Below are 25999 nucleotides of genomic sequence, written 5' to 3'. Positions count from 1 at the left end.
GCCCATAGGTGGAGGGCCAGGGCACACCCTGGGGCCTCTACTGCAAGTCCAGGGAGAGAGGTGGACCCATGGGTAGCTTGCTGGGTCAGAGGCCCCTAGGTGGAGGGCCAAGTGGCACCCTGGGGCCTTTACTGCAAGTCCAGCGAGAGACGTAGACCCCTGGGTAGCTTGCTGGGGTCAGAGTCTCCTAGGTGGAGGGCCAGGGGACACCCTGGGGCCTATCCTGCAAGTCCAGGAAGAGAGCAGGACCCCTGGGTAGCTTGCTGGGGTCAGAGGCCCCTAGGTGGAGGCTCGGGGGGCACCTTGGGGCATCTGCTGCAAGTCCAGGCAGAGAGGTGTACCCCTGGGTAGCTTGCTGGGGTCAGAGGCCCCTAAGTGGAGTGCGAGGGGGCAGCCTGGGGCGTCTAGTGCAAGTCCAGGGAAAGAGGTGGACCCCAGGGTAGCTTGCTCGGGTCAGAACCCCATAGGTGGAGGGCCAGGGGACACCCTGGTGCCTATCCTGCAAGTCCAGGGAGAGAGGTGGACCCCTGGGTAGCTTGCTGGGGTCAGAGGCCACTAGGTGGAGGGCCAGAGGGCATGCTGGGGCCTAGCTTGCAAGTCCAGGCAGAGAGGTGGACCCCTGGGTAGCTTGCTGGGGTCAGAGGCCCCTAAGTGGAGGGCGAGGGGGCAGCCTGGGGCGTCTAGTGCAAGTCCAGGGATAGAGGTGGACCCCTGGGTAGCTTGCTGGGGTCTGAGGCCACTAGGTGGAGGGCCAGGGGGCATCCTGGGGCCTCTAATGCAAGTCCAGGGAGAGCGGTGGACCCCTGGGTAGCTTGCTGGGGTCTGAGGCCCCTAGGTGGAGGGCCAGGGGGCACCCTGGGGCCAATACTAAAACTCCAGGGAGAGAGGTGGACCCCTTGGTAGCTTGCTGGGGTCAGAGGCCCCTAGGTGGAGGGCCAGGGGGCACCCTGGGGCCTATACTGCAAGTCCAAGGAGAGAGGTGGACCCCTGGGTAGCTTGCTGAGGTCAGAGGCCCCTAGGTGGAGGGCCAAAGGGCACCCTGGGGCCTATCTTGCAAGTCCAGGGAGAGAGGTGGACCCCTGGGTAGCTTGCTGGGGCCAGAGGCCCCTAGGTGGAGGGCCATGGGGCACCCTGGGGCCTCTACTGTAAGTCCAGAGAGAGAGAGCTTGACCGCTGGGTAGCTTGCTGGGGTCATATGCCCCTAAGTGGAGTGCCAGGGGGCGTGCTGGGGCCTCTACTGAAACTCCAGGGAGAGAGGTGGACCCCAGTGTAGCTTGCTGGGGTCAGAGGCCCATAGGTGGAGGGCCAGGGGGCCCCCTGGGGCCTATCTTGCAAGTCCAGGGAGAGAGGTGGACCCCTGGGTAGCTTGATGGGGTCAGAGACCCCTGGGTGGAGGGCCAAGGGGCACCCTGGGGCCTCTACTGCAAGTCCAGTGAAAGAGGTGGACCCCTGGGTAGCTTGCTGGGGTCAGAGGCCCCTAGGTGGAGGGCCAGGAGACACCCTGGGGCCTATACTGCAAGCCCAGGGTGAGAGCTGGACCCCTGGGTAGCTTGCTGGGGTCAGAGTCTCCTAGGTGGAGGGCCAGGGGACACCCTGGGGCCTATCCTGCAAGTCCAGGAAGAGAAGTGGACCCCTGGGTAGCTTGCTGGCTTCAGAGGCCCCTAGGTGGAGGGCAAGGGGGGGACCCTGGGGCCTATACTGCAAGTCCAGGGAGAGAGGTGGACCCCTGGGTAGCTTTCTGGAGTCAGAGGCCCCTGGGTGGAGGGCCAGGGGGCACCCTGGGGCCTAAACTGCCAGTATAGGGAAAAAGGTGGACCCCTGGGTAGCTTGCTGGGGTCAGAGGCCCATAGGTGGAGGGCCAGGGCACACCCTGGGGCCTCTACTGCAAGTCCAGGGAGAGAGGTGGACCCCTGGGTAGCTTGCTGGGGTCAGAAGCCCCTAGGTGAATGGCCAGGGGGCACCCTGGGGCCTAAACTGCCAGTATAGGGAAAAAGGTGGACCCCTGGGTAGCTTGCTGGGGTCAGAGGCCCATAGGTGGAGGGCCAGGGCACACCCTGGGGCCTCTACTGCAAGTCCAGGGAGAGAGGTGGACCCATGGGTAGCTTGCTGGGTCAGAGGCCCCTAGGTGGAGGGCCAAGTGGCACCCTGGGGCCTTTACTGCAAGTCCAGCGAGAGACGTAGACCCCTGGGTAGCTTGCTGGGGTCAGAGTCTCCTAGGTGGAGGGCCAGGGGACACCCTGGGGCCTATCCTGCAAGTCCAGGAAGAGAGCAGGACCCCTGGGTAGCTTGCTGGGGTCAGAGGCCCCTAGGTGGAGGCTCGGGGGGCACCTTGGGGCATCTGCTGCAAGTCCAGGCAGAGAGGTGTACCCCTGGGTAGCTTGCTGGGGTCAGAGGCCCCTAAGTGGAGTGCGAGGGGGCAGCCTGGGGCGTCTAGTGCAAGTCCAGGGAAAGAGGTGGACCCCAGGGTAGCTTGCTCGGGTCAGAACCCCATAGGTGGAGGGCCAGGGGACACCCTGGTGCCTATCCTGCAAGTCCAGGGAGAGAGGTGGACCCCTGGGTAGCTTGCTGGGGTCAGAGGCCACTAGGTGGAGGGCCAGAGGGCATGCTGGGGCCTAGCTTGCAAGTCCAGGCAGAGAGGTGGACCCCTGGGTAGCTTGCTGGGGTCAGAGGCCCCTAAGTGGAGGGCGAGGGGGCAGCCTGGGGCGTCTAGTGCAAGTCCAGGGATAGAGGTGGACCCCTGGGTAGCTTGCTGGGGTCTGAGGCCACTAGGTGGAGGGCCAGGGGGCACCCTGGGGCCTATCCTGCAAGTCCAGGAAGAGAGGTGGACCCCTGGGTAGCTTGCTGTTGTCAGAGGCCCCTGGGTGGAGGGCCATGGGGGACCCTGGGGCCTCTACTGCAAGTCCAGGGAGAGAGGTGGACCCCTGGTTAGCTTGCTGGGGTCAGAAGCCACTAGGTGGAGGGCCAGGGGGCACCCTGAGGCCTCTACTGCCAGTATAGGGAAAAAGGTGGACCCCTGGGTAGTTTGCTGGGTCAGAGGCCCCTAGGTGGAGGGCCAAGTGGCACCCTGGGGCCTTTACTGCAAATCCAGGGAGAGATATAGACCCCTGGGTAGCTTTCTGGGGTCATAGGCCCATAGGTGGTGGGCCAGGGGGCACCCTGGGGCCTAAACTGCCAGTATAGGGAAAAAGGTGGACCCCTGGGTAGCTTGCTGGGGTCAGAGGCCCATAGGTGGAGGGCCAGGGCACACCCTGGGGCCTCTACTGCAAGTCCAGGGAGAGAGGTGGACCCATGGGTAGCTTGCTGGGTCAGAGGCCCCTAGGTGGAGGGCCAAGTGGCACCCTGGGGCCTTTACTGCAAGTCCAGCGAGAGACGTAGACCCCTGGGTAGCTTGCTGGGGTCAGAGTCTCCTAGGTGGAGGGCCAGGGGACACCCTGGGGCCTATCCTGCAAGTCCAGGAAGAGAGGTGGACCCCTGGGTAGCTTGCTGGGGTCAGAGGCCCCTAGGTGGAGGGTCAATGGGCACCTTGGGTCCTATACGGCAAGTCCAGGGAGAGAGGTGGACCCCTGGGTAGCTTGCTTGGGTCTGAGGCCCCTAGGTGGAGGGCCAGGGGGCACCCTGGGGCCTCTACTGAAATTCCAGGGAGAGAAGTGGACCCCTGGGTAGCTTGCTGGGGTCAGAGGCCCCTAGGTGGAGGGCCAGGGGGCACCCTGTGGCCTATACTGCAAGTCCAGGGAGAGAAGTATACCCCTCGGTAGCTTGCTAGGGTCAGAGGCCCCTAGGTGGAGAGCCAGGGGGCATGCTGGGGCCTATACTGCAAGACCAGGGAGAGAGGTGGACCCCTGGGTAGCTTGCTGTGGTCAGAGCCCCCTAGGTGGAGGGCCAGGGGGCATGCTGGGGCCTATCCTGCAAGTCCAGGCAAAGAGGTGGACCCCTGGGTAGCTTGCTGGGGTCAGAGGCCCCTAAGTGGAGGGCCAGGGGGCACCCTGGGGCCTCTACTGAAATTCCAGGGAGAGAAGTGGACCCCTGGGTAGCTTGCTGGGGTCAGAGGCCCCTAGGTGGAGGGCCAGGGGGCATGCTGGGGCCTATCCTGCAAGTCCAGGCAAAGAGGTGGACCCCTGGGTAGCTTGCTGGGGTCAGAGGCCCCTAAGTGGAGGGCCAGGGGGCACCCTGGGGCCTCTACTGAAATTCCAGGGAAAGAAGTGGACCCCTGGGTAGCTTGCTGGGGTCAGAGGCCCCTAGGTGGAGGGCCAGGGGGCACCCTGGGGCCTATACTGCAAGTCCAGGGAGAGAAGTATACCCCTCGGTAGCTTGTTAGGGTCAGAGGCCCCTAGGTGGAGAGCCAGGGGGCATGCTGGGGCCTATACTGCAAGACCAGGGAGAGAGGTGGACCCCTGGGTAGCTTGCTGGGGTCAGAGCCCCCTAGGTGGAGGGCCAGGGGGCATGCTGGGGCCTATCCTGCAAGTCCAGGCAAAGAGGTGGACCCCTGGGTAGCTTGCTGGGGTCAGAGGCCCCTAAGTGGAGGGCGAGGGGGCAGCCTGGGGCCTCTAATGCAAGTTCAGGGAGAGAGGTGGACCCCTGGGTAGCTTGCTGGGGTCTGAGGCCCATAGGTGGAGGGCCAGATGGCACCCTGGGGCCTATCCTGCAAGTCCAGGGAGAGAGGTGGACCCCTGGGTTGCTTGCTGGGGTCAGAGGCCACTAGGTGGAGGGCCAGAGGGCATGCTGGGGCCTAGCTTGCAAGTCCAGGCAGAGAGGTGGACCCCTGGGTAGCCTGCTGGGGTCAGAGGCCCCTAAGTGGAGAGCGAGGGGGCAGCCTGGGGCGTCTAGTGCAAGTCCAGGGAGAGAGGTGGACCCCTGGGTAGCTTGCTGGGGTCTGAGGCCCCTAGGTGGAGGGCCAGGGGACACCCTGTGGCCTCTACTGCAAGTCCAGGGAGAGAGGTGGACCCCTGGGTAGCTTGCTGGGGTCATAGGCCCATAGGTGGTGGGCCATGGGGCACCCTGGTGCCTCTACTGCAAGTCCAGAGAGAGAGAGCTGGACCCCTGGGTAGCTTGCTGGGGTCATATGCCCCTATTTGGAGGGCCAGGGGGCATGCTGGGGCCTATCCTGCAAGTCCAGGCATAGAGGTGGACCCCTGGGTAGCTTGCTGGGGTCAGAGGCCCCTAGGTGGAGGGTCAATGGGCACCTTGGGGCCTATACGGCAAGACCAGGGAGAGAGGTGGACCCCTGGTTAGCTTGCTTGGGTCTGAGGCTCCTAGGTGGAGGGTCAGGGGGCACCCAGGGGCCTCTACTGAATCTCCCGGGAGAGAATTGGACCCCTGGGTAGCTTACTGGGGTCAGAGGCCCCTTGGTGGAGGGCCAGGGGGCACCCTGGGGCCTATACTGCAAGTCCAGGGAGAGAAGTGGACCCCTTGGTAGCTTGCTGGGGTCAGAGGCCACTAGGTGGAGGGCCAGGGGGCATGCTGGGGCTTATACTGCAAGACCAGGGAGAGAGGTGGACCCCTGGGTAGCTTGCTGGGGTCAGAGGCCCCTAGGTGGAGGGCCAGGGGCATGCTGGGGCCTATCCTGCAAGTCCAGGCATAGAGGTGGACCTCTGGGTAGCTTGCTGGGGTCAGAGGCCCCTAAGTGGAGGGCGAGGGGGCAGCCTGGGATCTAATGCAAGTCCAGGGAGAGCGGTGGACCCCTGGGTAGCTTGCTGGGGTCTGAGGCCCCTAGGTGGAGGGCCATGGGGCACCCTGGGGCCAATACTAAAACTCCAGGGAGAGAGGTGGACCCCTGGGTAGCTTGCTGGGGTCAGAGGCCCCTAGGTGGAGGGCCAGGGGGCACCCTGGGGCCTATACTGCAAGTCCAAGGAGAGAGGTGGACCCCTGGGTAGCTTGCTGGGGTCAGAGGCCCCTAGGTGGAGGGCCAAAGGGCACCCTGGGGCCTATCTTGCAAGTCCAGGGAGAGAGGTGGACCCCTGGGTAGCTTGCTGGGGCCAGAGGCCCCTAGGTGGAGGGCCATGGGACACCCTGGGGCCTCTACTGTAAGTCCAGAGAGAGAGAGCTTGAATGCTGGGTAGATTGCTGGGGTCATATGCCCCTAGGTGGAGGGCCAGGGGGCGTGCTGGGGCCTCTACTGAAATTCCAGGGAGAGAGGTGGACCCCAGGGTAGCTTGCTGGGGTCAGAGGCCCATAGGTGGAGGGCCAGGGGGCCCCCTGGGGCCTATCTTGCAAGTCCAGGGAGAGAGGTGGACCCCTGGGTAGCTTGCTGGGGTCAGAGGCCTCTAGGTGGAGGGCCAGGAGACACCCTGGGGCCTCTACTGCAAGTCCAGGGTGAGAGCTGGACCCCAGGGTAGCTTGCTGGGGTTAGAGGCCCCTAGGTGGAGGGCCAGGGGGCACCCTGGGGCCTATCCTGCAAGTCCAGGAAGAGAGGTGGACCCCTGGGTAGCTTGCTGGGGTCAGAGGCCCCTAGGTGGAGGGCAAGAGGGGAACCCTGGGGCCTATACTGCAAGTCCAGGGAGAGAGGTGGACCCCTGGGTAGCTTTCTGGAGTGGGAGGCCCCTGGGTGGAGGGCCAGGGGGCACCCTGGGGCCTCTACTGCAAGTCCAGGGAGAGAGGTGGACCCCTGGGTAGCTTGCTGGGGTCAGAAGCCCCTAGGTGGAGGGCCAGGGGGCACCCTGGGGCCTATACTGCCAGTATAGGGAAAAAGGTGGACCCCTGGGTAGCTTGCTGGGGTCAGAGGCTCATAGGTGGAGGGCAAGGGGACACCCTGGGGCCTCTACTGCAAGTCCAGGGAGAGAGGTGGACCCATGGGTAGCTTGCTGGGTCAGAGGCCCTTAGGTGGAGGACCAAGTGGCACCCTGGGGCCTTTACTGCAAGTCCAGCGAGAGACGTAGACCCCTGGGTAGCTTGCTGGGGTCAGAGTCTCCTAGGTGGAGGGCCAGGGGACACCCTGGGGCCTATCCTGCAAGTCCAGGAAGAGAGGTGGACCCCTGGGTAGCTTGCTGGGGTCAGAGGCCCCTAGGTGGAGGGTCGGGGGGCACCTTGGGGCATCTGCTGCAAGTCCAGGCAGAGAGGTGTACCCCTGGGTAGCTTGCTGGGGTCAGAGTCCCCTAAGTGGAGTGCGAGGGGGCAGCCTGGGGCGTCTAGTGCAAGTCCAGGGAGAGAGGTGGACCCCTGGGTAGCTTGCTGGGGTCTGAGGCCCCTAGGTGGAGGGCCAGGGGGCACCCTGGGGCCTCTACTGAAATTCCAGGGAGAGAGGTGGACCCCAGGGTAGCTTGCTCGGGTCAGAAGCCCATAGGTGGAGGGCCATGGGGCACCCTGGGGCCTATCCTGCAAGTCCAGGGAGAGAGGTGGACCCCTGGGTAGCTTGCTGGGGTCAGAGGCCACTAGGTGGAGGGCCAGAGGGCATGCTCGGGCCTAGCTTGCAAGTCCAGGCAGAGAGGTGGACCCCTGGATAGCTTGCTGGGGTCAGAGGTCCCTGGGTGGAGGGCAAGGGGCACCCTGGGGCCTATACTGCAAGTCCAAGGAGAGAGGTGGACCCCTGGGTAGCTTGCTGGGGTCAGAGGCCCCTAGGTGGAGGGCCAAAGGGCACCCTGGGGCCTATCTTGCAAGTCCAGGGAGAGAGGTGGACCCCTGGGTAGCTTGCTGGGGCCAGAGGCCCCTAGGTGGAGGGCCATGGGACACCCTGGGGCCTCTACTGTAAGTCCAGAGAGAGAGAGAGCTTGAACGCTGGGTAGATTGCTGGGGTCATATGCCCCTAGGTGGAGGGCCAGGGGGCGTGCTGGGGCCTCTACTGAAATTCCAGGGAGAGAGGTGGACCCCAGGGTAGCTTGCTGGGGTCAGAGGCCCATAGGTGGAGGGCCAGGGGGCCCCCTGGGGCCTATCTTGCAAGTCCAGGGAGAGAGGTGGACCCCTGGGTAGCTTGCTGGGGTCAGAGGCCCCTAGGTGGAGGGCCAAGGGGCACCCTGGGGCCTCTACTGCAAGTCTAGTGAAAGAGGTGGACCCCTGGGTAGCTTGCTGGGGTCAGAGGCCTCTAGGTGGAGGGCCAGGAGACACCCTGGGGCCTCTACTGCAAGTCCAGGGTGAGAGCTGGACCCCAGGGTAGCTTGCTGGGGTTAGAGGCCCCTAGGTGGAGGGCCAGGGGGCACCCTGGGGCCTATCCTGCAAGTCCAGGAAGAGAGGTGGACCCCTGGGTAGCTTGCTGGGGTCAGAGGCCCCTAGGTGGAGGGCAAGAGGGGGACCCTGGGGCCTATACTGCAAGTCCAGGGAGAGAGGTGGACCCCTGGGTAGCTTTCTGGAGTGGGAGGCCCCTGGGTGGAGGGCCAGGGGGCACCCTGGGGCCTCTACTGCAAGTCCAGGGAGAGAGGTGGACCCCTGGGTAGCTTGCTGGGGTCAGAAGCCCCTAGGTGGAGGGCCAGGGGGCACCCTGGGGCCTATACTGCCAGTATAGGGAAAAAGTGGACCCCTGGGTAGCTTGCTGGGGTCAGAGGCTCATAGGTGGAGGGCAAGGGGACACCCTGGGGCCTCTACTGCAAGTCCAGGGAGAGAGGTGGACCCATGGGTAGCTTGCTGGGTCAGAGGCCCTTAGGTGGAGGACCAAGTGGCACCCTGGGGCTTTTACTGCAAGTCCAGCGAGAGACGTAGACCCCTGGGTAGCTTGCTGGGGTCAGAGTCTCCTAGGTGGAGGGCCAGGGGACACCCTGGGGCCTATCCTGCAAGTCCAGGAAGAGAGGTGGACCCCTGGGTAGCTTGCTGGGGTCAGAGGCCCCTAGGTGGAGGGTCGGGGGGCACCTTGGGGCATCTGCTGCAAGTCCAGGCAGAGAGGTGTACCCCTGGGTAGCTTGCTGGGGTCAGAGGCCCCTAAGTGGAGTGCGAGGGGGCAGCCTGGGGCGTCTAGTGCAAGTCCAGCGAAAGAGGTGGACCCCTGGGTAGCTTGCTGGGGTCTGAGGCCCCTAGGTCGAGGGCCAGGGGGCACCCTGGGGCCTCTACTGAAATTCCAGGGAGAGAGGTGGACCCCAGGGTAGCTTGCTCGGGTCAGAAGCCCATAGGTGGAGGGCCATGGGGCACCCTTGGGCCTATCCTGCAAGTCCAGGGAGAGAGGTGGACCCCTGGGTAGCTTGCTGGGGTCAGAGGCCACTAGGTGGAGGGCCAGGGGACACCCTGGGGCCTATCCTGCAAGTCCAAGAAGAGAGGTGGACCCCTGGGTAGCTTGCTGGGGTGAGAGGGCCCTAAGTGGAGGGTCGGGGGGCACCTTGGGGCCTAAATGGCAAGTCCAGGAAGAGAGGTGGACCCCTGGGTAGCTTGCTGGGATCAAAGGCCCATAGGTGGAGGGCCAGGGGGCACCCTGGTGCCTCTACTGCAAGACCAGAGAGAAAGCCTGACCCCTGGGTAGCTTGCTGGGGTCAGAAGCCCTTAGGTGAATGGCAAGGGGGCACCCTGGGGCCTATACTGCAAGCCCAGAGAGAGAGCCTGACCCCTGGGTAGCTTGCTGGGGTCAGAGGCCCCTAGGTGAAGGGATAGGGGGCACCCTGGAGCCTATACCTCCAGTTTAGGGAGAGAGGTGGACCCCTGGGTAGCTTGCTGGGGTCAGAGGCCCCTAGGTGGAGGGCCATGGGGCACCCTGGGGCCTCTACTGTAAGTCCAGAGAGAGAGAGCTGGACCCCTGGGTAGCTTGCTGGGGTCATATGCCCCTATTTGGAGGGCCAGGGGGCGTGCTGGGGCCTCTACTGAAACTCCAGGGAGAGAGGTGGACCCCTGGGTAGCTTGCTGGGGTCAGAGGCCCATAGGTGGAGGGCCAGGGGGCCCCCTGGGGCCTATACTGCAAGTCAAGGGAGAGAAGTGGACCCCTCGGTAGCTTTCTGGGGTCAGACGCCCCTAGGTGGAGGGTCAATGGGCACCTTGGGGCCTATACGGCAAGTCCAGGGAGAGAGGTGGACCCCTGGGTAGCTTGATTGGGTCTGAGGCTCCTAGGTGGAGGGTCAGGGGGCACCCAGGGGCCTCTACTGAAACTCCAGGGAGAGAAGTGGACCCCTGGGTAGCTTACTGGGGTCAGAGGCCCCTATTTGGAGGGCCAGGGGGCACCCTGGGGCCTATACTGCAAGTCCAGGGAAAGAAGTGGACCCCTGGGTAGCTTGCTGGGTTCAGATGCCACTAGGTGGAGGGCCAGGGGCATGCTGGGGCCTATACTGCAAGACCAGGGAGAGAGGTGGACCCCTGGGTAGCTTGCTGGGGTCAGAGGCCCCTAGGTGGAGGGCCAGGGGGCATGCTGGGGCCTATCCTGCAAGTCCAGGCTTAGAGGTGGACCCCTGGGTAGCTTGCTGGGGTCAGAGGCCCCTAAGTGGAGGGCGAGGGGGCAGCCTGGGATCTAATGCAAGTCCAGGGAGAGCGGTGGATCCCTGGGTAGCTTGCTGGGGTCTGAGGCCCCTAGGTGGAGGGCCAGGGGGCACCCTGGGGCCAATACTGAAACTCCAGGGAGAGAGGTGGACCCCTGGGTAGCTTGCTGGGGTCAGAGGCCCCTAGGTGGAGGGCCAGGGGGCACCCTGGGGCCTATACTGCAAGTCCAAGGAGAGAGGTGGACCCCTGATTGGCTTGCTGGGGTCAGAGGCCCCTAGGTGGAGGGCCAAAGGACACCCTGGGGCCTATCTTGCAAGTCCAGGGAGAGAGGTGGACCCCTGGGTAGCTTGCTGGGGTCAGAGGCCCCTAGGTGGAGGGCCATGGGGCACCCTGGGGCCTCTACTGTAAGTCCAGAGAGAGAGAGCTTGAACGCTGGGTAGCTTGCTGGGGTCATATGCCCCTAGGTGGAGGGCCAGGGGGCGTGCTAGGGCCTCTACTGAAATTCCAGGGAGAGAGGTGGACCCCAGGGTAGCTTGCTTGGGTCAGAGGCCCATGGGTGGAGGGCCAGGGGGCCCCCTGGGGCCTATCTTGCAAGTCCAGGGAGAGAGGTGGACCCCTGGGTAGCTTGCTGGGGTCAGAGGCCCCTAGGTGGAGGGCCAAGGGGCACCCTGGGGCCTCTACTGCAAGTCTAGTGAAAGAGGTGGACCCCTGGGTAGCTTGCTGGGGTCAGAGGCCTCTAGGTGGAGGGCCAGGAGACACCCTGTGGCCTATCCTGCAAGTCCAGGGAGAGGCGGACCCCTGGGTAGCTTGCTGGGGTCAGAGGCCCCTAGGTGGAGGGCAAGAGGGGGATACTGCAAGTCCAGGGAGAGAGGTGGACCCCTGGGTAGCTTTCTGGAGTCAGAGGCCCCTGGGTGGAGGGCCAGGGGGCACCCTGGGGCCTCTACTGCAAGTCCAGGGAGAGAGGTGGACCCCTGGGTAGCTTGCTGGGGTCAGAAGCCCCTAGTTGGAGGGCCAGGGGGCACCCTGGGGCCTATCCTGCAAGTCCAGGGAGAGAGGTGGGCCCCTGGGTAGCTTGCTGTGGTCAGAGGCCCCTGGGTGGAGGGCCAAGGGGCACCCTGGGGCCTCTACTGAAACTCCAGGGAGAGAGGTGGACCCCAGGGTAGCTTGCTGGGGCCAGAGGCCCATAGGTGGAGGGCCAGGGGGCACCCTGGGGCCTATCCTGCAAGTCCAGGGAGAGAGGTGGACCCCTGGGTTGCTTGCTGGGGTCAGAGGCCACTAGGTGGAGGGCCAGAGGGCATGCTGGGGCCTAGCTTGCAAGTCCAGGCAGAGAGGTGGACCCCTGGGTAGCTTGCTGGGGTCAGAGGCCCCTAAGTGGAGGGCGAGGGGGCAGCCTGGGGCGTCTAGTGCAAGTCCAGGGAGAGAGGTGGACCCCTGGGTAGCTTGCTGGGGTCTGAGGCCCCTAGGTGGAGGGCCAGGGGACACCCTGTGGCCTCTACTGCAAGTCCAGGGAGAGAGGTGGACCCCTGGGTAGCTTGCTGGGGTCATGGGCCCATAGGTCGTGGGCCATGGGGCACCCTGGTGCCTCTACTGCAAGTCCAGAGAGAGACAGCTGGACCCCTGGGTAGCTTGCAGGGGTCAGAAGCCCATAGGTGGAGGGCCAGGGGGTCCCCTGGGGCCTATACTGCAAGTCCATGGAGAGAAGTGGACCCCTCGGTAGCTTTCTGGGGTCAGAGGCCCCTAGGTGGACGGTCAATGGGCACCTTGGGGCCTATACGGCAAGTCCAGGGAAAGAGGTGGACCCCTGGGTAGCTTGCTTGGGTCTGAGGCCCCTAGGTGGAGGGCCAGGGGGCACCCTGGGGCCTCTACTGAAATTCCAGGGAGAGAAGTGGACCCCTGGGTAGCTTGCTGGGGTCAGAGGCCCCTAGGTGGAGGGCCAGGGGGCACCCTGGGGCCTGTACTGCAAGTCCAGGGAGAGAAGTATACCCCTCGGTAGCTTGCTGGGGTCAGAGGCCCCTAGGTGGAGGGCCAGGGGGCATGCTGGGGCCTATACTGCAAGACCAGGGAGAGAGGTGGACCCCTGGGTAGCTTGCTGGGGTCAGAGGCCCCTAGGTGGAGGGCCAGGGGGCATGCTGGGGCCTATCCTGCAAGTCCAGGCAAAGAGGTGGACCCCTGGGTAGCTTGCTGGGGTCAGAGGCCCCTAAGTGGAGGGCCAGGGGGCATGCTGGGGCCTCTAATGCAAGTCCAGGGAGAGAGGTGGACCCCTGGGTAGCTTGCTGGGGTCTGAGGCCCATAGGTGGAGGGCCAGATGGCACCCTGGGGCCTATCCTGCAAGTCCAGGGAGAGAGGTGGACCCCTGGGTTGCTTGCTGGGGTCAGAGGCCACTAGGTGGAGGGCCAGAGGGCATGCTGGGGCCTAGCTTGCAAGTCCAGGCAGAGAGGTGGACCCCTGGGTAGCCTGCTGGGGTCAGAGGCCCCTAAGTGGAGGGCGAGGGGGCAGCCTGGGGCGTCTAGTGCAAGTCCAGGGAGAGAGGTGGACCCCTGGGTAGCTTGCTGGGGTCTGAGGCCCCTAGGTGGAGGGCCAGGGGGCATGCTGGGGCCTATTTTGCAAGTCCAGGCAGAGAGGTGGACCCCTGGGTAGCCTGCTGGGGTCAGAGGCCCCTAAGTGGAGGGCGAGGGGGCAGCCTGTGGCCTCTACTGCAAGTCCAGGGAGAGAGGTGGACCCCTGGGTAGCTTGCTGGGGTCATAGGCCCATAGGTGGTGGGCCATGGGGCACCCTCGTGCCTCTACTGCAAGTCCAGAGAGAGAGAGCTGGACCCCTGGGTAGCTTGCTGGGGTCAGAAGCCCATAGGTGGAGGGCCAGGGGGCACCCTGGGGCCTCTACTGCAAGTCCAGGGAGAGAGGTGGACCCCTGGGTAGCTTGCTGGGGTCAGAAGCCCCTAGGTGGAGGGCCAGGGGGCACCCTGGGGCCTATACTGCCAGTATAGGGAAAAAGGTGGACCCCTGGGTAGCTTGCTGGGGTCAGAGGCCCATAGGTGGAGGGCCAGGGGACACCCTGGGGCCTCTACTGCAAGTCCAGGGAGAGAGGTGGACCCATGGGTAGCTTGCTGGGTCAGAGGCCCTTAGGTGGAGGGCCAAGTGGCACCCTGGGGCCTTTACTGCAAGTCCAGCGAGAGACGTAGACCCCTGGGTAGCTTGCTGGGGTCAGAGTCTCCTAGGTGGAGGGCCAGGGGACACCCTGGGGCCTATCCTGCAAGTCCAGGAAGAGAGGTGGACCCCTGGGTAGCTTGCTGGGGTCAGAGGCCCCTAGGTGGAGGGTCGGGGGGCACCTTGGGGCATCTGCTGCAAGTCCAGGCAGAGAGGTGTACCCCTGGGTTGCTTGCTGGGGTCAGAGGCCCCTAAGTGGAGTGCGAAGGGGCAGCCTGGGGGGTCTAGTGCAAGTCCAGGGAAAGAGGTGGACCCCTGGGTAGCTTGCTGGGGTCTGAGGCCCCTAGGTGGAGGGCCAGGGGGCACCCTGGGGCCTCTACTGAAATTCCAGGGAGAGAGGTGGACCCCAGGGTAGCTTGCTCGGGTCAGAAGCCCATAGGTGGAGGGCCATGGGGCACCCTGGGGCCTATCCTGCAAGTCCAGGGAGAGAGATGGACCCCTGGGTAGCTTGCTGGGGTCAGAGGCCACTAGGTGGAGGGCCAGAGGGCATGCTCGGGCCTAGCTTGCAAGTCCAGGCAGAGAGGTGGACCCCTGGATAGCTTACTGGGGTCAGAGGTCCCTGGGTGGAGGGCAAGGGGCACCCTGGGGCCTATGCTGCAAGTCCAGGGAGAGAGGTGAACCCCTGGGTAGCTTGCTTTGGTCAGAGGCCCCTAGGTGGAGGGCCAGGGGGCGTGCTGGGGCCTCTACTGAAACTCCAGGGAGAGAGGTGGACCCCTGGGTAGCTTGCTGGGGTCAGAGGCCCATAGGTGGAGGGCCAGGGGGCCCCCTGGGGCCTATACTGCAAGTCAAGGGAGAGAAGTGGACCCCTCGGTAGCTTTCTGGGGTCAGACGCCCCTAGGTGGAGGGTCAATGGGCACCTTGGGGCCTATACGGCAAGTCCAGGGAGAGAGGTGGACCCCTGGGTAGCTTGATTGGGTCTGAGGCTCCTAGGTGGAGGGTCAGGGGGCACCCAGGGGCCTCTACTGAAACTCTAGGGAGAGAAGTGGACCCCTGGGTAGCTTACTGGGGTCAGAGGCCCCTAGGTGGAGGGCCAGGGGGCACCCTGGGGCCTATACTGCAAGTCCAGGGAGAGAAGTGGACCCCTGGGTAGCTTGCTGGGGTCAGATGCCACTAGGTGGAGGGCCAGGGGCATGCTGGGGCCTATACTGCAAGACCAGGGAGAGAGGTGGACCCCTGGGTAGCTTGCTGGGGTCAGAGGCCCCTAGGTGGAGGGCCAGGGGGCATGCTGGGGACTATCCTGCAAGTCCAGGCATAGAGGTGGACCCCTGGGTAGCTTGCTGGGGTCAGAGGCCCCTAAGTGGAGGGCGAGGGGGCAGCCTGGGTTCTAATGCAAGTCCAGGGAGAGCAGTGGATCACTGGGTAGCTTGCTGCGGTCTGAGGCCCCTAGGTGGAGGGCCAGGGGGCACCCTGGGGCCAATACTGAAACTCCAGGGAGAGAGGTGGACCCCTGGGTAGCTTGCTGGGGTCAGAGGCCCCTAGGTGGAGGGCCAGGGGGCACCCCGGGGCCTATACTGCAAGTCCAAGGAGAGAGGTGGACCCCTGGGTGGCTTGCTGGGGTCAGAGGCCCCTAGGTGGAGGGCCAAAGGACACCCTGGGGCCTATCTTGCAAGTCCAGGGAGAGAGGTGGACCCCTGGGTAGCTTGCTGGGGTTAGAGGCCCCTAGGTGGAGGGCCATGGGGCACCCTGGGGCCTCTACTGTAAGTCCAGAGAGAGAGAGCTTGAACGCTGGGTAGCTTGCTGGGGTCATATGCCCCTAGGTGGAGGGCCAGGGGGCGTGCTAGGGCCTCTACTGAAATTCCAGGGAGAGAGGTGGACCCCAGGGTAGCTTGCTGGGGTCAGAGGCCCATGGGTGGAGGGCCAGGGGGCCCCCTGGGGCCTATCTTGCAAGTCCAGGGAGAGAGATGGACCCCTGGGTAGCTTGCTGGGGTCAGAGGCCCCTAGGTGGAGGGCCAAGGGGCACCCTGGGGCCTCTACTGCAAGTCTAGTGAAAGAGGTGGACCCCTGGGTAGCTTGCTGGGGTCAGAGGCCTCTAGGTGTAGGGCCAGGAGACACCCTGTGGCCTATCCTGCAAGTCCAGGGAGAGGCGGACCCCTGGGTAGCTTGCTGGGGTCAGAGGCCCCTAGGTGGAGGGCAAGAGGGGGACCCTGGGGCCTATACTGCAAGTCCAGGGAGAGAGGTGGACCCCTGGGTATCTTTCTGGAGTCAGAGGCCCCTGGGTGGAGGGCCAGGGGGCACCCTGGGGCCTCTACTGCAAGTCCAGGGAGAGAGGTGGACCCCTGGGTAGCTTGCTGGGGTCAGAAGCTCCTAGGTGGAGGGCCAGGGGGCACCCTGGGGCCTATCCTGCAAGTCCAGGGAGAGAGGTGGGCCCCTGGGTAGCTTGCTGTGGTCAGAGGCCCCTGGGTGGAGGGCCAGGGGGCACCCTGGGGCCTCTACTGAAACTCCAGGGAGAGAGGTGGACCCCAGGGTAGCTTGCTGGGGCCAGAGGCCCATAGGTGGAGGGCCAGGGGGTCCCCTGGGGCCTAGCTTGCAAGTCCAGGCAGAGAGGTGGACCCCTGGGTAGCCTGCTGGGGTCAGAGGCCCCTAAGTGGAGGGCGAGGGGGCAGCCTGGGGCGTCTAGTGCAAGTCCAGGGAGAGAGGTGGACCCCTGGGTAGCTTGCTGGGGTCATAGGCCCATAGGTGGAGGGCCAGAGGGCATGCTGGGGCCTAGCTTGCAAGTCCAGGCAGAGAGGTGGACCCCTGGGTAGCTTGCTGGGGTCAGAGGCCCCTAAGTGGAGGGCGAGGGGGCAGCCTGGGGCGTCTAGTGCAAGTCCAGGGAGAGAGGTGGACCCCTGGGTAGCTTGCTGGGGTCTGAGGCGACAGGGTGGAGGGCCAGGGGACACCCTGTGGCCTCTACTGCAAGTCCAGGGAGAGAGGTGGACCCCTGGGTAGCTGGCTGGGGTCATAGGCCCATAGGTCGTGGGCCATGGGGCACCCTGGTGCCTCTACTGCAAGTCCAGAGAGAGAGAGCTGGACCCCTGGGTAGCTTGCTGGGGTCAGAAGCCCATAGGTGGAGGGCCAGGGGGTCCCCTGGGGCCTATACTGCAAGTCCAGGGAGAGAAGTGGACCCCTCGGTAGCTTTCTGGGGTCAGAGGCCCCTAGGTGGAGGGTCAATGGGCACCTTGGGGCCTATACGGCAAGTCCAGGGAGAGAGGTGGACTCCTGGGTAGCTTGCTTGGGTCTGAGGCCCCTAGGTGGAGGGCCAGTGGGCACCCTGGGGCCTCAACTGAAATTCCAGGGAGAGAAGTGGACCCCTGGGTAGCTTGCTGGGGTCAGAGGCCCCTAGGTGGAGGGCCAGGGGGCACCCTGGGGCCTATACTGCAAGTCCAGGGAGAGAAGTATACCCCTCGGTAGCTTGCTGGGGTCAGAGGCCCCTAGGTGGAGGGCCAGGGGGCATGCTGGGGCCTATACTGCAAGACCAGGGAGAGAGGTGGACCCCTGGGTAGCTTGCTGGGGTCAGAGGCCCCTAGGTGGAGGGCCAGGGGGCATGCTGGGGCCTATCCTGCAAGTCCAGGCAAAGAGGTGGACCCCTGGGTAGCTTGTTGGGGTCAGAGGCCCCTAAGTGGAGGGCAAGGGGGCAGCCTGGGGCCTCTAATGCAAGTCCAGGGAGAGAGGTGGACCCCTGGGTAGCTTGCTGGGGTCTGAGGCCCATAGGTGGAGGGCCAGATGGCACCCTGGGGCCTATCCTGCAAGTCCAGGGAGAGAGGTGGACCCCTGGGTTGCTTGCTGGGGTCAGAGGCCACTAGGTGGAGGGCCAGAGGGCATGCTGGGGCCTAGCTTGCAAGTCCAGGCAGAGAGGTGGACCCCTGGGTAGCCTGCTGGGGTCAGAGGCCCCTATGTGGAGGGCGAGGGGGCAGCCCTGGGCGTCTAGTGCAAGTCCAGGGAGAGAGGTGGACCCCTGGGTAGCTTGCTGGGGTCTGAGGCCCCTAGGTGGAGGGCCAGGGGGCATGCTGGGGCCTAGCTTGCAAGTCCAGGCAGAGAGGTGGACCCCTGGGTAGCCTGCTGGGGTCAGAGGCCCCTAAGTGGAGGGCGAGGGGGCAGCCTGTGGCCTCTACTGCAAGTCCAGGGAGAGAGGTGGACCCCTGGGTAGCTTGCTGGGGTCATAGGCCCATAGGTGGAGGGCCAGGGGGTCCCCTGGGGCCTATACTGCAAGTCCAGTGAGAGAAGTGGACCCCTCGGTAGCTTTCTGGGGTCAGAGGCCCCTAGGTGGAGGGTCAATGGGCACCTTGGGGCCTATAGGGCAAGACCAGGGAGAGAGGTTGACCCCTGGGTAGCTAGCTGGGGTCAGAGGCCCCTAGGTGGAGGGCCAGGGGGCATGCTGGGGCCTATCCTGCAAGTCCAGGCAAAGAGGTGGTCCCCTGGGTAGCTTGCTGGGGTCAGAGGCCCCTAAGTGGAGAGCGAGGGGGCAGCCTGGGGCCTCTAATGCAAGTCCAGGGAGAGAGGTGGACCCCTGGGTAGCTTGCTGGGGTCTGAGGCCCCTAGGTGGAGGGCCAGGGGGCACCCTGGGGCCAATACTGAAACTCCAGGGAGAGAGGTGGACCCCTTGGTAGCTTGCTGGGGTCAGAGGCCCCTAGGTGGAAGGCAAGGGGGCACCATGGGGCCTATCCTGCAAGACCAGGAAGAGAGGTGTACCGCTGGCTAGCTTGCTGGGGTCAGAAGCCCCTATGTAGAGGGCCAGGGCGGCACCCTGGGGCCTCTACTGCAAGCCCAGAGAGAGAGCCTGACCCCTGGGTAGCTTGCTGGGGTCAGAAGCCCCTATGTGAATGGCAAGGGGGCACCCTGGGGCCTATACTGCAAGCCCAGAGAGAGAGCCTGACCCCTGGGTAGCTTGCTGGGGTCAGAGGCCCCTAAGTGGAGGGCGAGGGGGCAGCCAGGGGCGTCTAGTGCAAGTCCAGGGAGAGAGGTGGACCCCTGGGTAGCTTGCTGGGGTCTGAGGCCCCTAGGTGGAGGGCCAGGGGGCCCCCTGGGGCCTATACTGAAACTCCAGGGAGAGAGGTGGACCCCAGGGTAGCTTGCTGGGGTCAGAAGCCCATGGGTGGACGGCCAGGGGGCCCCCTGGGGCCTATACTGCAAGTCCAGGGAGAGAAGTGGACCCCTCGGTAGCTTTTGGGGGTCAGAGGCCCCTAGGTGGAGGGTCAATGGGCACCTTGGGGCCTATACGGCAAGTCCAGGGAGAGAGCTGGACCCCTGGGTAGCTTGCTTAGGTCTGAGGCCCCTAGATGGAGGGCCAGTGGGCACCCTGAGGCCTCTACTGAAACTCCAGGGAGAGAAGTGGACCCCTGGGTAGCTTGCTGGGGTCAGTGGCCCCTAGGTGGAGGGCCAGGGGGCACCCTGGGGCCTATACTGCAAGTCCAGTGAGAGAAGTGGACCCCTCGGTAGCTTGCAGGGGTCGGAGGCCCCTAGGTGGAGGGCCAGGGGGCATGCTGGGGCCTATACTGCAAGACCAGGGAGAGAGGTGGACCCCTGGGTAGCTTGCTGGGGTCAGAGGCCCCTAGGTGGAGGGCCAGGGGGCATGCTGGGGCCTATCCTGCAAGTCCAGGCAAAAAGGTGGACCCCTGGGTAGCTTTCTTTGGGTCAGAGGCCCCTAAGTGGAGGGCGAGGGGGCAGCCTTGGGCCCCTAATGCAAGTCCAGGGAGAGAGGTGGACCCCTGGGTAGCTTGCTGGGGTCTGAGGCCCCTAGATGGAGGGCCAGGGGGCACCCTGGGGCCAATACTGAAACTCCAGGGAGAGAGGTGGACCCCTGGGTAGCTTGATGGGGTCAGAGGCCCCTAGGTGGAGGGCGAGGGGGCAGCCTGGGGCCTCTAGTGCAAGTCCATGACAGAGATGGACCCCTGGGTAACTTGCTGGGGTCTGAGGCCCCTAGGTGGAGGGCCAGGGGGCACCTTGGGGCCTATACTGCAAGTCCAGGGAGACAGTTGGACCCCAAGGTAGCTTGCTGGTGTCAGAGGCCCCTAGGTGGAAGGCCAGGGGACACCCTGTGGCCTCTACTGCAAGTCCAGGGAGAGAGGTGGACCCCTGGGTAGCTTGCTGGGGTCATAGGCCCATAGGTGGTGGGCCATGGGGCACCCTGGTGCCTCTACTGCAAGTGCAGAGAGAGAGAGCTGGACCCCTGGGTAGCTTGCTGGGGTCATAGGCCCATAGGTGGAGGGATAGGGGGCACCCTGGAGCCTATACTGCCAGTTTAGGGAGAGAGGTGGACCCCTGGGTAGCTTGCTGGGGTCATAGGCCCCTAGGTGGAGGATCAGGGGGAACATTGGGGCATATACTGCAAGGCCAAGGAAAGAGGTGGACCCCAGGGTAGCCTGCTGGGGTCATAGGCCCCTAGGTGGAGGGCAAGGGGGGCACCCTGGGGCCTATACTGCTAGTCCAAAGAGAGAGGTGGACCCCTTGGTAGCTTATTGGGGTCAGAGGCCCCTAGGTGTAGGGCAAATGGGCACCTTGGGGCCTTTACTGCAAGTCCAGGGAGAGATGTGGACAACTGGGTAGCTTGCTGGTGTCAGAGGCCGCTAGGTGGAGGGCCAGGGGACACCCTGTGGCCTGTACTGCAAGTCCAGGGAGAGAGGTTGACCCCTGGGTAGCTTGCTGGGGTCAGAGGCCCCTAGGTGTAAGGCAAGGGGGGCACCCTGGGGCTTATACTGCAAGTCAAGGGAGAGAGGTGGACCCATGGGTAGCTTGCTGGGGTCAAAGGCCCATAGGTGGAGGGCCAGGGGGCACCCTGGGGCCTATCCTGCAAGTCCAGGGAGAGGTGGACCCATGGGTAGCTTGCTGGGGTCAGAGATCCCTGGGTGGAGGGCAAGGGGCACCTTGGGCCCTATGCCGCAAGTCCAGGGAGAGAGGTGGACACCTGGGTAGCTTGCTGGGGTCAGAGGCCCCTAGGTGGAGGGCCAAGGGACACCCTGGGGCCTCTACTGCAAGTCCAGTGAGAGAGGTGGACCCCTGGGTAGCTTGCTGGGGTCAGAGACCCCTAGGTGGAGGGCAAGGGGGGCACCCTGGGGCCTATTCTGCCAGTTTAGGGAGAGAGGTGAACCCCTGTTTAGCTTGCTAGGGTCAGAGGCCCCTAGGTGGAGGGCCAGGGGGCATGATGGGGTCTATCCTGCAAGTCCAGGCAGAGAGGTGGACCCCTGGGTAGCTTGCTAAGGTCAGAAGCCCCTAGGTGGAGGGCCAAAGGGGCACCCTGGGGCCTATACTGCCAGTTTAGGGAGAGAGATGGACCCCTGGGTAGCTTGCTGGGGTCAGAGGCCCCTAGGTGGAGGGCCATGGGGCACCCTGGGGCCTCTACTGCAAGTCCAGAGAGACAGAGCTGGACCCCTGGGTAGCTTTCTGAGGTCAAAGGCCGCTAGGTGGTGGGCCAAAGGGCACCCTGGGGCCTATCCTGCAAGTCCAGGAAGAGAGGTGGACCTCTGGGTAGCTTGCTGGGGTCAGAGTTCCCTAGGTGGAGGGCCAAGGGGCACCCTGGGGCCTATACTGCAAGTCTACAGAGAGACGTGGACCCCTGGTTAGCTTGCTTTGGTCAGAGGGGATTATGTGGAGGGCCAGGGGGCACCCTGGGGCCTATCCTGCAAGTCCAGGAGGAGACGTGGACCCCTGGGTAGCTTGCTGGGGTCAGAGTCTTCTAGGTGGAGGGCCAGGGGGCACCCTGGGGCCTATCCTACAAGTCCAGGAAGAGAGGTGGACCCCTGGGTAGCTTGCTGGGGTCAGAGATCCCTGGGTGGAGGGCAAGGGGCACCCTGGGCCCTATGCCGCAAGTCCAGGGAGAGAGGTGGACACCTGGGTAGCTTGCTGGGGTCAGAGGCCCCTAGGTGGAGGGCCAAGGGACACCCTGGGGCCTCTACTGCAAGTCCAGGGAGAGAGGTGGACCCCTGGGTAGCTTGCTGGGGTCAGAGGCACCTAGTTGGAGGGCCAGAGGGCACTCTGGGGCCTCTACTGCAAGTCCAGAGAGAGAGCTGGACCCCTGGGGAGCTTGCTGGGGTCAGAGGCTCCTAAGTGGAGGGCGAGGGGGCAGCCTTGGGCCCCTAATGCAAGTCCAGGGAGAGAGGTGGACCCCTGGGTAGCTTGCTGGGGTCTGAGGCCCCTAGATGGAGGGCCAGGGGGCACCCTGGGGCCAATACTGAAACTCCAGGGAGAGAGGTGGACCCCTGGGTAGCTTGATGGGGTCAGAGGCCCCTAGGTGGAGGGCGAGGGGGCAGCCTGGGGCCTCTAGTGCAAGTCCATGACAGAGATGGACCCCTGGGTAACTTGCTGGGGTCTGAGGCCCCTAGGTGGAGGGCCAGGGGGCACCTTGGGGCCTATACTGCAAGTCCAGGGAGACAGTTGGACCCCAAGGTAGCTTGCTGGTGTCAGAGGCCCCTAGGTGGAAGGCCAGGGGACACCCTGTGGCCTCTACTGCAAGTCCAGGGAGAGAGGTGGACCCCTGGGTAGCTTGCTGGGGTCATAGGCCCATAGGTGGTGGGCCATGGGGCACCCTGGTGCCTCTACTGCAAGTGCAGAGAGAGAGAGCTGGACCCCTGGGTAGCTTGCTGGGGTCATAGGCCCATAGGTGGAGGGATAGGGGGCACCCTGGAGCCTATACTGCCAGTTTAGGGAGAGAGGTGGACCCCTGGGTAGCTTGCTGGGGTCATAGGCCCCTAGGTGGAGGATCAGGGGGAACATTGGGGCATATACTGCAAGGCCAAGGAAAGAGGTGGACCCCAGGGTAGCCTGCTGGGGTCATAGGCCCCTAGGTGGAGGGCAAGGGGGGCACCCTGGGGCCTATACTGCTAGTCCAAAGAGAGAGGTGGACCCCTTGGTAGCTTATTGGGGTCAGAGGCCCCTAGGTGTAGGGCAAATGGGCACCTTGGGGCCTTTACTGCAAGTCCAGGGAGAGATGTGGACAACTGGGTAGCTTGCTGGTGTCAGAGGCCGCTAGGTGGAGGGCCAGGGGACACCCTGTGGCCTGTACTGCAAGTCCAGGGAGAGAGGTTGACCCCTGGGTAGCTTGCTGGGGTCAGAGGCCCCTAGGTGTAAGGCAAGGGGGGCACCCTGGGGCTTATACTGCAAGTCAAGGGAGAGAGGTGGACCCATGGGTAGCTTGCTGGGGTCAAAGGCCCATAGGTGGAGGGCCAGGGGGCACCCTGGGGAATATCCTGCAAGTCCAGGGAGAGGTGGACCCATGGGTAGCTTGCTGGGGTCAGAGATCCCTGGGTGGAGGGCAAGGGGCACCTTGGGCCCTATGCCGCAAGTCCAGGGAGAGAGGTGGACACCTGGGTAGCTTGCTGGGGTCAGAGGCCCCTAGGTGGAGGGCCAAGGGACACCCTGGGGCCTCTACTGCAAGTCCAGTGAGAGAGGTGGACCCCTGGGTAGCTTGCTGGGGTCAGAGACCCCTAGGTGGAGGGCAAGGGGGGCACCCTGGGGCCTATTCTGCCAGTTTAGGGAGAGAGGTGAACCCCTGTTTAGCTTGCTAGGGTCAGAGGCCCCTAGGTGGAGGGCCAGGGGGCATGATGGGGTCTATCCTGCAAGTCCAGGCAGAGAGGTGGACCCCTGGGTAGCTTGCTAAGGTCAGAAGCCCCTAGGTGGAGGGCCAAAGGGGCACCCTGGGGCCTATACTGCCAGTTTAGGGAGAGAGATGGACCCCTGGGTAGCTTGCTGGGGTCAGAGGCCCCTAGGTGGAGGGCCATGGGGCACCCTGGGGCCTCTACTGCAAGTCCAGAGAGACAGAGCTGGACCCCTGGGTAGCTTTCTGAGGTCAAAGGCCGCTAGGTGGTGGGCCAAAGGGCACCCTGGGGCCTATCCTGCAAGTCCAGGAAGAGAGGTGGACCTCTGGGTAGCTTGCTGGGGTCAGAGTTCCCTAGGTGGAGGGCCAAGGGGCACCCTGGGGCCTATACTGCAAGTCTACAGAGAGACGTGGACCCCTGGTTAGCTTGCTTTGGTCAGAGGGGATTATGTGGAGGGCCAGGGGGCACCCTGGGGCCTATCCTGCAAGTCCAGGAGGAGACGTGGACCCCTGGGTAGCTTGCTGGGGTCAGAGTCTTCTAGGTGGAGGGCCAGGGGGCACCCTGGGGCCTATCCTACAAGTCCAGGAAGAGAGGTGGACCCCTGGGTAGCTTGCTGGGGTCAGAGATCCCTGGGTGGAGGGCAAGGGGCACCCTGGGCCCTATGCCGCAAGTCCAGGGAGAGAGGTGGACACCTGGGTAGCTTGCTGGGGTCAGAGGCCCCTAGGTGGAGGGCGAGGGGACACCCTGGGGCCTCTACTGCAAGTCCAGGGAGAGAGGTGGACCCCTGGGTAGCTTGCTGGGGTCAGAGGCACCTAGTTGGAGGGCCAGAGGGCACTCTGGGGCCTCTACTGCAAGTCCAGAGAGAGAGCTGGACCCCTGGGGAGCTTGCTGGGGTCAGAGGCTCCTAGGTGGAGGGCCAGGGGACACCCCGGGGTTTCTACTGCAAGTCCAGGGAGAGAGCTGGACTTCTGGGTAGCTTGCTGGGGTCAGAGGCCCCTAGGTGGAGGGCCAGGGGGCACCCTGGGGCCTATCCTGCAAGTCCAGGAAGAGAGGTGTACCCCTGGGTAGCTTGCTGGGGTCAGAAGCCCCTAGGTGGAGGGCAAGGGGGGAACCTGGGGCCTATAATGCAAGTCCAGGGAGAGAGGTGGACCCCTGGGTAGCTTGCTGGGGTCAGAGGACCCTGGGTGGAGGGCAAGGGGGGCACCCTGGGGCCTATACTGCAAGTCCAAGGAGAGGGGTGGACCCCTTGGTAGCTTGCTGGGGTCAGAGGCCCCTAGGTGGAGTATCTGGGTGCACCTTGGGGCCTATACTGCAAGTCCAGGGAGAGAGGTGGACCTCTGGGCAGCTTGCTGGGGTCAGAGGCCCCTAGGTGGAGGGCCAAGGGGCACCCTGGGGCCTATACTGCAAGTCCACAGAGAGAGGTGGACCCCTGGTTAGCTTGCTGGGGTCACAGGGCCCTAGGTGGAGGGCTAGTGGCACCCTGGGGCCTATCCTGCAAGTCCAGGAGGAGAGGTGGACCCCTGGGTAGCTTGCTGGGGTCAAATGACCCTAGGTGGATGGCCAAGGGGCACCCTAGGGACTATCCTGCAAGTCCAGGGAGAGTGGTGGACCCCTGGGTAGCTTGCTGGGGTCAGAGGCCCCTAGGTGGACGGCAAGGGGGGCACCGTGGGGCCTATACTGCAAGTCCAAGGAGAGTGGTGGACCCCTGGGTAGCTTTCTGGGGTCAGAGGCCCCTAGTTGGAGGGCCAAGGTTCAAACTGGGGCCTAAACTGCAAGTCTAGGCAGAGAGGTGGACCCCTGGTTAGCTTGCTGGGGTCAGAGGCCCCTAGGTGGAGGGACAGGGGGGGAGCCTGGGGCCTATACTGCCAGTTTAGGGAGAGACGCGGACCCCTGGGTAGCTTGCTGGGGTCAGAGGCACCTAGGTGGAGGGCCAGGTGGCACCCTGGGGCCGCTACTGCAAGTCCAAAGAGACAGCTGGACCCCTGGGTAGCTTGCTGGGAACATAGGCCCCTAGGTGGAGGGTCAGGGGGCACCTTGGGGCCTATACGGCAAGTCCAGGGAAAGAGGTGGACCCCTGGGTAGCTTGCTGGGGTCAGAGGCCCCTAGTTGGAGGGCAAGGGGGGCACCATGGGGCCTATACTTCAAGTCCAAGGAGAGAGGTGGACCCTGGGTAGCTTGTTGGGGTCAGAGGCCCCTAGGTGGAGGGCCAGGGGGCGCCCTGGGGCCTATCCTGAAAGTCCAGGAAGAGAGGTGGACTCTTGGGAAGCTTGCTGGGGTCAGAGGCCCCTAGGTGGAGGGCCAAGGGGCACACTGGGGCCTCTAATGCAAGTCCAGCGAGAGAGGTGGACCCCTGGGTAGCTTGCTGGGGTCAGAGGCCCCTAGGTGGAGGGTCAGGGGGCATGTTGGGGCCTATACGAAAGTCCAGGGAGAGAGGTGGACCCTAGGATAGCTTGCTGGGGTCAGAGGCCCCTAGGTGGAGGGCAAGGGGGGCACATTGGGGATTATACTGCAAGTCCAGGGAGAGAGGTGGACCCCTGGGTAGCTTGCTGGGGTCAAATGACCCTAGGTGGATGGCCAAGGGGCACCCTGGGGACTATCCTGCAAGTCCAGGGAGAGTGGTGGACCCCTGGGCAGCTTGCTGGGGTCAGAGGCCCCTAGGTGGATGGCAAGGGGGCACCGTGGGGCCTATACTGCAAGTCCAAGGAGAGTGGTGGACCCCTGGGTAGCTTTCTGGGGTCAGAGGCCCCTAGTTGGAGGGCCAAGGTTCAAACTGGGGCCTAAACTGCAAGTCCAGGCAGAGAGGTGGACCCCTGGTTAGCTTGCTGGGGTCAGAGGCTCCTAGGTGGAGGGCCAGGTGGCACCCTGGGGCCGCTACTGCAAGTCCAAAGAGCAGCTGGACCCCTGGGTAGCTTGCTGGGAACATAGGCCCCTAGGTGGAGGGTCAGGGGGCACCTTGGGGCCTATACGGCAAGTCCAGGG

Source organism: Danio rerio, chromosome 7 (genome assembly GCF_052040795.2).
Source record: "Danio rerio strain M-AB ecotype USA chromosome 7, GRCz13ab, whole genome shotgun sequence".
Lineage (NCBI taxonomy): Eukaryota > Metazoa > Chordata > Actinopteri > Cypriniformes > Danionidae > Danio > Danio rerio.
This window is presented reverse-complemented; position numbering follows the sequence as displayed.